The 10,746-nt window shown below is 48.7% G+C and overlaps 1 pseudogene; it reads right to left on the bottom strand.

The window, feature by feature from the left end:
- Nucleotides 1–8,641: 8,641 nt before the first annotated feature.
- On the bottom strand, nucleotides 8,642–10,126 carry LOC119358595 (annotated as a pseudogene).
- Nucleotides 10,127–10,746: the final 620 nt, after the last annotated feature.

Here is a 10,746-nt window from a genome sequence, read left to right as displayed (position 1 = left end):
GATAGGATTTTAAATACTTAGGCGAGACTGGCTCGCCACTCGGTAGAATTTTAAATACTTAGGCGAGTACTTGGACTGCAGCTAAGCCCCCGAGTGGGAGGATTGCTCCTCACTCGGTAGGTTTAAACACTTAGGCGAGTACTTGGACTGCAGCTAAGCCCCCGAGTGGGAGACTGGCTCACCACTCGGTAGGATTTTTTAAACTTAGGCGGGTACTGGACTGCAGCTAAGCCCCCGAGTAGGAGACTGGCTCACCACTCGGTAGGTTTTTAAACTTAGGCGAGTACTGGACTGCAGCTAAGCCCCCGAGTGGGAGATTGGCTCACCACTCGGTAGGATTTTTAAATACTTAGGCGAAGCGGATTCGCAGCTAAGCCTCCGAGTGAGAAGCTTGCTCACCACTCGGTAGGAATTTTTTTTACAAACTTAGGCGAAACGGATTCGCAGCTAAGCTACCCACTGGGGGATTTCTCACGTAAACAAAAGCAACAACAATCACTGGCAAAATTATAACACTTTTGTCTTTGATAAACAAACTACAGAGGTATGTCTTATTACATCTCATCCGAGTGAGTACTTAAGTATAAAAGGGGCGGAGCAGCTCCGCGTTCCAAGCTGTGGCTCATCAATCTGGCGATCGACGTTGTAAAGATGGTACGCTCCATTGTGGAGAACTCTGGTGAAGATGAAGGGACCTTCCCAAGTAGGGGCGAGCTTGTGTGGTTTCTATTGATCCACTCGGAGAACCAAGTCCCCTTCTTGGAAGGCTCGACTCTTCACATTTCTGGCATGGAATCGACGCAAGTCCTGCTGGTAGATGGTCGATCGGATCATGGCCATCTCTCTTTCCTCTTCTAGGAGGTCGACTGCGTCCTGCCGGGCTTGTTCTGCTTCATCTTCAGAGTAGAGTTCGACTCGGGGAGCATTGTGAAGCAAGTCACTCGGCAAAACTGCTCCAGCTCCATAGACCAGAAAGAATGGAGTTCGTCCAGTCGACCAATTATGGGTGGTCCTCAATCCCCAAAGAACTGACGGAAGTTCGTCGACCCATGCGCCTGCTGCATGCTTGAGATCGCGCATCAGTCGAGGTTTTAGCCCTTTGAGAATTAGACCATTTCCTCTTTCCGCTTGTCCATTCGGCTAGGGGTGAGCGACTGAACCGTAGTCGACTTGTGTGCCTTGAGAGGCGCAAAAAGCTCTAAACTTGTCGGAATCGAAGTTTGACCCATTGTTAGTGATGATGCTATGCGGAACTCCATATCTGAATATCAACTCTCTGATGAAACTGATAGCAGTGCAGGCATCAAGATTCTTGATAGGCTTAGCTTCAATCCATTTAGTGAACTTGTCGACTGCCACCAGCACATGGGTGAAGCCGCTCCTGCCAGTTCTCAGCGGTCCAACCATATCCAATCCCCAAACAGCGAAGGGCCAGACAAGTGGAATGGTCTTCAAGGCTGAGGCGGGTTTGTGTGACATATTGGAATAGAACTGACATCCTTCACATTTGTCGACTATCTCCTTTGCCATTTCATTTGCTTTTGGCCAGTAAAATCCTGCTCGGTATGCTTTAGCCACAATGGTCCAAGAGTACGCATCATGGCCACAGGTCCCCGAGTGGATATCGTCAAGAATTATTTGACCTTCTTTTGGTGTTATACATTTCTGACCAACTCCAGTCGCGCTTTCCCTGTACAACTGTCCGATTATCACAGTAAAGGCCTTGGATCGATGGACGATCTATCGAGCCTCTTCTTCATTCTCTGGGAGTTCTTTCCTTAGGATGTACGCGATGTACGGCACTGTCCAGTTGGGAGTGATGACCAAAACTTCCATGATCAGGTCGACCACTGCTGGAACTTCAACTTCAGTCGGATCCGTGGCACTTTTTGGCTGCGGGGCTTCTTCGGTGAAAGGATCCTCTTGAACTGATGGTGTGTGGATGTGTTCCAGAAACACATTGCTGGGAATGGCTTCTCTCTTGGAACCTATTTTTGCCAAATCATCAGCTGCTTGATTTTTCAGTCGGGGTATATGATGCAGCTCTAACCCCTCGAATTTCTTCTCTAGCTTTCTCACTGCATTGCAATAACCAGTCATGGCTGAACTTCTGACGTCTCACTCCTTCATCACTTGATTAACCACCAAATCTGAGTTGCCATAGACCATGAGGCGACGGACGCCGAGTGAAATGGCCATGCGCAACCCATATAGAAGTGCTTCATATTCTGCTTCGTTATTGGAGGAATCAAAGTGGATTTGGAGAACATATCTGAGCTTATCTCCTTGGGGGAAAGCAATACTACCTCAGCACCGGAACCATTCAGCATCTTAGAACCGTTGAAGAACATGGTCCAGTGCTCCGATTGAACTTGAGTCGGCAGTTGCTGTTCAATCCACTCGGCGACGAAATCTGCTATTGCTTGGGACTTGATAGCTTTCTTTGCCTCAAACTTGATATCTAGGGGAAGGAGTTCAATCGCCCATTTTGCCACTCGACCAGTTGCATCTCTGTTGTGTAGAATCTCTGACAATGGAGCGTCGCTGACGACTGTAATGGAATGGTCAGAGAAGTAATGTGCAACCTTCTTCGTGGTCATATAAATCCCATATACAAGCTTCTGATAATGAGGATATCTTTGCTTTGATGGGGTCAAAACTTCAGAAACATAATATATCGAGCGCTGAACTTTAAAGGCTTTTCCTTGTTCTTCCCGCTCGACCATAAGTACTAAACTGATGACTTGTCCCATGGCTGCAATGTAAAGCAGCAAAGGCTCTTTGCTGATTGGGGCAGCAAGCACAGGCTGGGTGGAGAGCAGGGCTTTTAGCTCTGCAAATGCTGCATCAGCTTCAGGAGTCCACTCGAACTTGTCTGTCTTTTTCATCAGTCGGTAAAGAGGCAATGCCTTTTCACCGAGACGAGAAATGAATCGACTTAAAGCGGCCAAGCAACCAGTAAGCTTCTGGACATCGTGCACGCGCACAGGGCGCTTCATTCGGAGTATAGTACCAACTTTTTCTGGGTTGGCGTCGATTCCTCATTCGGAAACGAGAAAACCGAGTAACTTTCCGACAGGAACTCTGAATGTGCACTTTGATGGATTAAGCTTGATATCATACCTCCTGAGGTTGGCAAATGTCTCAGCAAGGTCAGTCAGCAGGTCGGAACCTTTCCGTGACTTGACCACAATATCATCCATGTATGATTCCACATTCCGACTGATTTGAGTGAGAAAACACTTCTGAATCATCCTCATGAACGTGGCTCCGGCATTTTTGAGGCCGAATGGCATGGTAACATAACAGAAGCACCCGAATGGAGTGATGAAAGTTGTTTTGATCTCGTCGGGACCATACAGACGGATCTGATGGTAACCGGAATAGGCGTCTAAAAAAGACAGGCGCCCACATCCCGTTGTCCAGTCGACTATCTGGTCGATGCGGGGGAGAGGAAAATGATCTTTCGGGCAGGCCCGATTGATATGTTTGAATTCAATGCACATGCGAAGCGACTTGTCCTTTTTGGGGACCATGACAACATTGGCGAGCCACTCAGAGTGGTAAATTTCTCGGATGAACTCTGCTGCTAAGAGCCGAGCCACCTCCTCACCAATGGCATTTCTCTTCTGGACGGCGGACTGCCGAAGATGTTCTTTGACAGGTTTCACTTTTGGGTCGACTCGTAGACGGTGCTCAGCCAGCCCCCTGGGAACACCTGGCATGTCAGAAGGCTTCCATGCGAAGATGTCCCAGTTCTCACGGAGGAACTGGATGAGCGCTTCTTCCTATTTGGAGTCGAGTGTTGTTGAGATATGAGTCGGAGCAACATTGGGGTCGGTCGGGTGAATGTGAATCGGCTTTGTCTCACTGGACGATTGAAACGCTTATTCCGTAGCGGGCTCCTTGGCTCGCAACAAATCTCTCAGATCAGCAGTTTTCTGGTATTCCCGCAGTTCTACCACTGCCATCTGAGCATCGGCGATCTTTGAGCCTTTCTGAAAGCACTCTTCCGCCTTCTTCCGATTGCCAGTAATAGTGGTCACACCTTTGGGACCAGGCATCTTCAATTTGAGGTACACATAACATGGTCGAGCCATGAAACGTGCATAAGCTGGCCTACCCAAAATAGCGTGATAAGCGCTCTGGAAATCCACAACTTCAAACGTCAACTTTTCTTTGCGGTAATTCTTGGAATCACCGAAAACCACATCAAGAACAATTTGGCTGAGTGACTCAGCCTTCTTTCCAGGAATGACTCCATGGAAACTCACGTTGCTGGTACTGAGTCTGGACATCGGAATGCCATCCCTTTCAATGTCTCTGCATATAGTATATTCAGGCCACTGCCTCCATCCATCAAAACTTTGGTCAGTCGAGTGCCTTCAACAACTGGGTCGACCACCAAAGCTTGCCTCCCAGGGGTGGCTATGTGCGTCGGGTGATCGGACTGGTCGAATGTGATGGCAGTCTGAGACCATTTCAAATAACTAGGTGTCACCGGAGCGACCATATTCACTTCTCGGTTGATAACTTTCAATCGACTTTTGCTTTCAACATCAGAAAAAATCATCAGGGTGGAATTGACCTGGGGGTATCCATCATCACTATCTTCCTTGTCCTCAACTTTGTCCGACTCCTTTTCCTTATCTTTGGGCTGCTTCCCTTGGAACTGCTGGATCAAGAGCCGACACTGTCGAGTGCTATGTTTTGGGTAAATGAGTTTACCCTCTTCATCTTTCTTTGTGTGAATGTGGCATGGCAGATCCAACACATCATTTCTGTCTTGGTCCTTCACCTTCTTAGGGTTCCAAGGCCCTTTGGGCTTCCCCTTAAACTTTCCTTGAGTCACGGCCAAGGCTTCTCCAGGAGCAGCTGGCTCGGCTTTCCGCTTCTTCTTCCGACTGGAGTTCCCTCCTCTGGTTTCGTGGGCGACTGACTTGTGCTTGCCACTTCGGAGCCGATCCTCTTCTTCACCATTGGCATACTTGGTGGCAATCTCCATCATTCGACTCAGAGACATGTCTCCGGTTTGACCGAATTTCAGGTTCAGTTCTTTGTACTTAACGCCTTCCTTGAAGGCACAGACTGCTTGGTGATCAGATATGTTCTCTACTGTGTGATGCAATGTGATCCATCTCTGGATGTAAGCCCTCAAAGTTTCATTAGGCTTCTGCACACAAGATTGCAGCTCTGTCAACCCTGCTGGTCGCTTGCAAGTTCCTTCAAATGTTCTGACAAACACTCGGGCAAGATCTTCCCAAGTGTAAATGCTGTTGGGTGCTAACTGATTCAGCCATGCTCTGGCCGAGCCCTCCAACATAAGAGGTAGGTGTTTCATGGCCACTTCATCGTTGCCGCCGCCAATCTGAACAGCCACTCGGTAGTCCTCAAGCCAAGTATCAGGCTTGGACTCACCAGTGAACTTACTGACTCCAGTCGCCAACCTGAAGTTGGGAGGAATCACCGCGGCCCTGATGGCTCTGCTGAAGCACTCTGGTCCTGAGACGTGTACTCTGCTGGTAGTGGGTACATCTCTGTCATGACCTTCTCGGTGAGCTCTATTCCTGTCGACTAAACCCTGAACGAGAATGGATCTCGCATCAAAGCCTGGTTCCCTGGGTCGACTGGAATCCTTCGCCCAACACTGTGAGGGCGTCTGTCATCCTGTTGTCGAGGCACATACGATCCACTCCTTGGGGGAGGGGTGGGCACTCGACGTCGATCATCACGATCGAGTCGGTGATCATACTGCTCACGGTTCCTGTACTGATCACGCCGGTCCCCACGTCCCTCACGCCTCGGGGGCGATCTTGGGTTGTGGGCTGACTGGACTGTATCTGCAGTGACAGATCTGCTGTGGATCCTATTCCGCGACTGTGATACAGCTGAATTCTGATCTCCTGCCGCCCAGAGTAATGCTCTGATCTGTAACAAGCCTCTGCCAACCTCTGACTGAGAAGGCTGAATCGACTCTGCTATACGGGCTGCAGCTACTAAATTCTGAATCGGAGCTCGATATACCCGAGTCGGTGGCGGAAAGAGCTGACGTCGACTGGATTCTGGAACCCGTTATCGCGCACGCTCGTCGAGTACTCACTGGAGGTTCTCCAGCCGAGTGCGCTCAGCCAAGTTGGCCAAGCGCGCGTCCTTTAAGGCACGGGCCTCGGCGGTTTCTCCAACGATAGGAGTGTGCAGCGCATCCATGTTCCGACGACGAAGTTCTTCCCTCTGCAGCGAAGTGAGGGGCTCGGGGAGATACTCTTCATGGGCATGCGACGGATCGCCTCCGCCTCGCCTTCGTCGCTGCGGGGAAAGCCAGGAGGACTGCGTGGTCCATCGACCATCAGAACCTCCGCCGCTGGATCACTGCTGTCGTACTCGGATGCAGTCTCTGCGGAGCCAGTTGACAGGTCGAACAGGCCGTAGAGAGATTCGTCGGGCTCGATCGCCACGACTTGGGGGGTGGCCGACTGGCGAGCCACCGCGTGTCTCACCCACCGCTGAAGCCTCGACCGACCGGAGCGCTTGCGCCGGCGGGAAACAGGGAGGGAGGATGACACAGGGGGCGACCGATACTGGGTCGACGGTTGCCGCAAGAGGACGCCGCGGATGCATGCGCGAAAGTGCGTTGCCCCACAGACAGGGAGCGCGTTGACGTCGAGCGGAGCCTCCTGAAGCCAAGCGGAGTCGTCGGCGATGAACGTGAGCGCGCCGAGACGGATCTCGCGGCCCTCCACCAAAACTCCGCCTGAAACCATGATGAAGGGGATCGGAAAAATCGCAACTTCTCCAACAAGTCGCTAAGGCACCTGCCCCACGGTGGGCGCCAACTGTCGTGGTTCTAAGTCTGACAGTAGTGTAGGGGGTAGGAATGGAGAGGCAAGATCCTAGCTATGGAGTAGTTGTAGACACACGAGATTTACGAGTTCAAGCCCTTCTCGGAGGAAGTAACAGCCCTACGTCTCGAAGCCCGGAGGCGGTCGACTGGATTATGTATGTATGAATTACAGGGGTGCGAACCCTTTACACTGAGGAGGGGGTGGCTTATATAGAGTTCACCAGACCCCTCCGGCCCTCAGTTATGCAGGGTTTAAGGTACATTAAGGTCGGGCGTTACTGGTAACGCCACAAATAAAGTGCTATGACCATAAAAGCTACTTAATGACCGACCGTTAGCGTGCGGAGTGACTTTAGATCTCCTGGTGGTCGAGTGGTTAGCTTCATGGTCGAGTGATAGTCTTCATGGTCGAGTGTCTTCGAGCTTGTCGAGTGGAACACTTCTGAGTTGATTGAAGATGATTTCTTCTAAGGATGTCCTTGGGGAGGGTATCTCGGAGAGGTCCATGGCCCTACCCTAGGTACATAGCTTCGTCAGATCCCACTCGTCATAAACATGGTTAAATCATCTAAAACGGCCATCAATCATTTTCGGTAGTTTTTAGGCAGAAAAAAAGAAGAAAAAAGTGATAGTTTTAGGCAGAAAATCATTTAAAGGTGTAGTTCGGTGGGATGTCGACCCTAATTGTGATAGTTTTTGGTCAAATACTACCCCATCTCCACTGGTTTATCGATGTCGCCTGTTGTCTTTTTTATGAACGTCAAACGCTCTCAGGCCAAAAAGTGACCCTTGCGGGAGCCTCCGCAGGTGGTAGCTGGTAACCGTTAGTTTGTTTCTTGAGGGGACGGTAACCATTAGGTAGTTGCTCTGCTTGGGTTTGGATTTTGTTTGCAGGTTCCTAGTGCCCAGCCCAAAAAGTCCCGGACCAGCAGGAAAGGATTATTGAACCTAAGCTAGAGTCCATTTTCTTTCTCAGCTGAGAGACATTTCAGCCCAACTTGTTGTACCATTGGCGTAGCCAAACCGCTTCCGCTTTCCCGTGGGCCCAGTGGTCAGTGTCCACCAGCGATGAATTCTTTCCCCCAATCCCCAAACCGCCATGGCGGCCACCGGCGAGCCGCACCGCCGCCCAGCCACGGTGGGCCCATGGTGGTCGTTGGCTTCAAGCGAGGTGAGGGAGGCGCTTGGCTGGGTCGACTGCGAGCACGCCGTCGGCGAGGCTCCCCCGCCAGTGCTGGATGCAGAGCGACGCCCCGGTGCTCCCCGAAATAGATTCGTGGGTGGTTTCAGTTCTAAACCTGTTTCGATCTAAGTTTTTTTTTGCAAAAACATTAGTGCTGATTTTGTGGGAGGCTCTGATTTTCCCGGCGCCTACCAGAACCGTAGTCTGATCTCATCTGATTTTTGTGGCGTCCACATCCACTTCCACGCCACGGCACAGGATAAATCAGAGCTCCGTTGCTTTGCTCTTTTATATGCAGCGTTTTCGTTGCTCGATTAGATGGAATGGCACCATGGAGTTTACACACACGTAGTATTGTTGCTCGATTAGCAGGCGGTGGATTGTTGGATCTGATAAAAGACACAAATTTTCCTTCTGTTTTCCCCTTGTCCATGCTATAAAATACTTGGGGTCTGCCCTTTATTCAGGATCCCCCCACTCATAACAAATACTTAATACAAATTTACAGTACATTGATTGAGATCTGTAATTCATTTTGTTCAGTATAATACATGAACACATCTGTTTATAAAAATACAAAAAGAGTTACATACATTACACAAGTTCAAAAATAATAATTAGATTGGCCCACCCCGTCGCTTCCTCCCTGGCAAGGTACTACTACTTCCTTCATGTGTATCCTGAGCTCGACTTGTAACAAAATGAACAAATGATTTATGAGGGGGGATCCTTGATTCATATTCAATTAGAGTGAACTCTCCTTCTGGCCTAACACTAGGATCTGCTAGAAGCTCTCCAAATGTCACACTTGGTGATTCCTCCTTGATTGGAACATTACTTGTATAACTTGTCATGGTAAGTGGATGCAAAGCAAAGTCCGTTATGTCGACTGGAAGGCCTTGTTCTTTAAGCTTGCTTGGGTGCTCACCATATATGGAGAGGTTTCTTTCAACATGTCTTATCCCCTTACCAAATATGCAACGCCAAAACTGAACAGTGAGGTTCATTCTCAACACCTGGGCGAACGTATTTACTGCTACAAGTGAACCTTGCTTACCATATAACTCCTTGGCAAACTCATCTGTTAATTATACTAGTTGTGGATGTTCTGCAGGGTCTACACTCCCGAATGCTAGGGTCTTAAAAAGATACCTCAACTCATCATAAGACAAAACACTTAGGAAAATAGGTTGCACTGATCCAAAACGGGCTAATCTTTTCAGTTTACTTACGATGATGATCTTGCTTCCTCTACTGATTCTTACGAGAAACAAGTGAAACTTTTTCCATTCGTCGTCACTTATATCAGAAGCAAACTCTATAACTACCAACATCATGTCAAACATGGCCCCTCCATGGTCCAGTATCGTCAAGAGGTTGTCTCCATTCAAGTGCAATGTAGAGGAGAAGCGTGAGCGAACCCTTTCATCTGCACACACATGAGCAACCAATGTTTTCTTTCCAACTCCGAAACCACCTATGATTGGAAGAACTGTCGGTGCATGATCACCAGGAGGATTGTTGTGCTCCAACAAGAAGCTCAATAGTTTTTGCTTTTCAGCATGTCGGCTGAACATGAAGTTGTTGGTGTAAAGATAAACATCATATGGCCTACGAGACATGCGCTCACATCCACTCAGAAGGACAACAAATTCTGCCATGTTAGCAACAGCAAGTTCTAAGCTTTCCAAGGCACCATCTGACTCGAGGTGCATGGCCATGTCATGCTTCTCAATTTTTTTTCGAGAACGCTTGAAAGGAATGGATATATACAAGATGCTGCTTGATGGGTCATCGATGCTAACCTCGTTAGTGTCTGCACTGTCTTGGAGGTTTTGATACCTCAAGGTGTCCAGCACGCGGTACCCTTTGTACATGGCCTCCGAGAGCATCTTTAGCTGCAACAACATCCCATAATTTGTTATGTACCGTGCATCTGCCTCCTCGATGATGATGCTGACTCTCATCAGGAGGTGCTGCAATCTCCTCACCACCTTCTCCTCTGATTGTGCATCGCTCAAAGATGAGTAGTACTGGTTCTTCGGGAAGGAGATGAAACGGCTCACTAGTTCACCTGTGACTACAGATATGGTAGCTTCCATGGCAAGCAAGAAGAGCGGCCGATGAGGAGAGCTACTGGTCGATCTCTATGTAGTCTGGACAAATTAACTAGCATCTGTCAAGTCTTGCAGAGTTCCGCACACAATAGAAAAGTCCCCAGACTATTGACTGCGACGAGTTCAAGAGTGAGTGGCAGACGGCTGCTAACATGTACCATTTATAAACTGCCTGTACTTGTACTATATATTGGTCTACTAGCCCCAAGGAATACACTAGTTGGGCTCCTCGTAAAAACATGTGAGAATGACTAGCCAACTGCCCAAGCGTCATGAAAAGACTTGTATTTTTAATAGTCACAGTAGGTAGGTCTAAATTAATATTCTTCCACACTAACCTGTTTTTGGCCTTTGGAGATCATGGCGTCATTATTTTTTAATGATATTCCTCACGGATGTTTGAATCCAGGTTGAGAAAACAAAGGCTACCATTGTGTACTATATTCTCATACAATTAATATGCATATCATTTATGTTACACAACAGCAAAATACTTGAAGTTACTTCCTGAGTAGTCAATCATTTGGAAGATATATCTACCAGTTCTTCATGGCTCAAAACTGTTGCGCCATATGTGTTCTTCATGGCCAGGCTTCTGTTGATGG

This window comes from Triticum dicoccoides, chromosome 2A (genome assembly GCF_002162155.2).
Source record: "Triticum dicoccoides isolate Atlit2015 ecotype Zavitan chromosome 2A, WEW_v2.0, whole genome shotgun sequence".
NCBI classification, from domain to species: domain Eukaryota; kingdom Viridiplantae; phylum Streptophyta; class Magnoliopsida; order Poales; family Poaceae; genus Triticum; species Triticum dicoccoides.
This window is presented reverse-complemented; position numbering and strand designations above follow the sequence as displayed.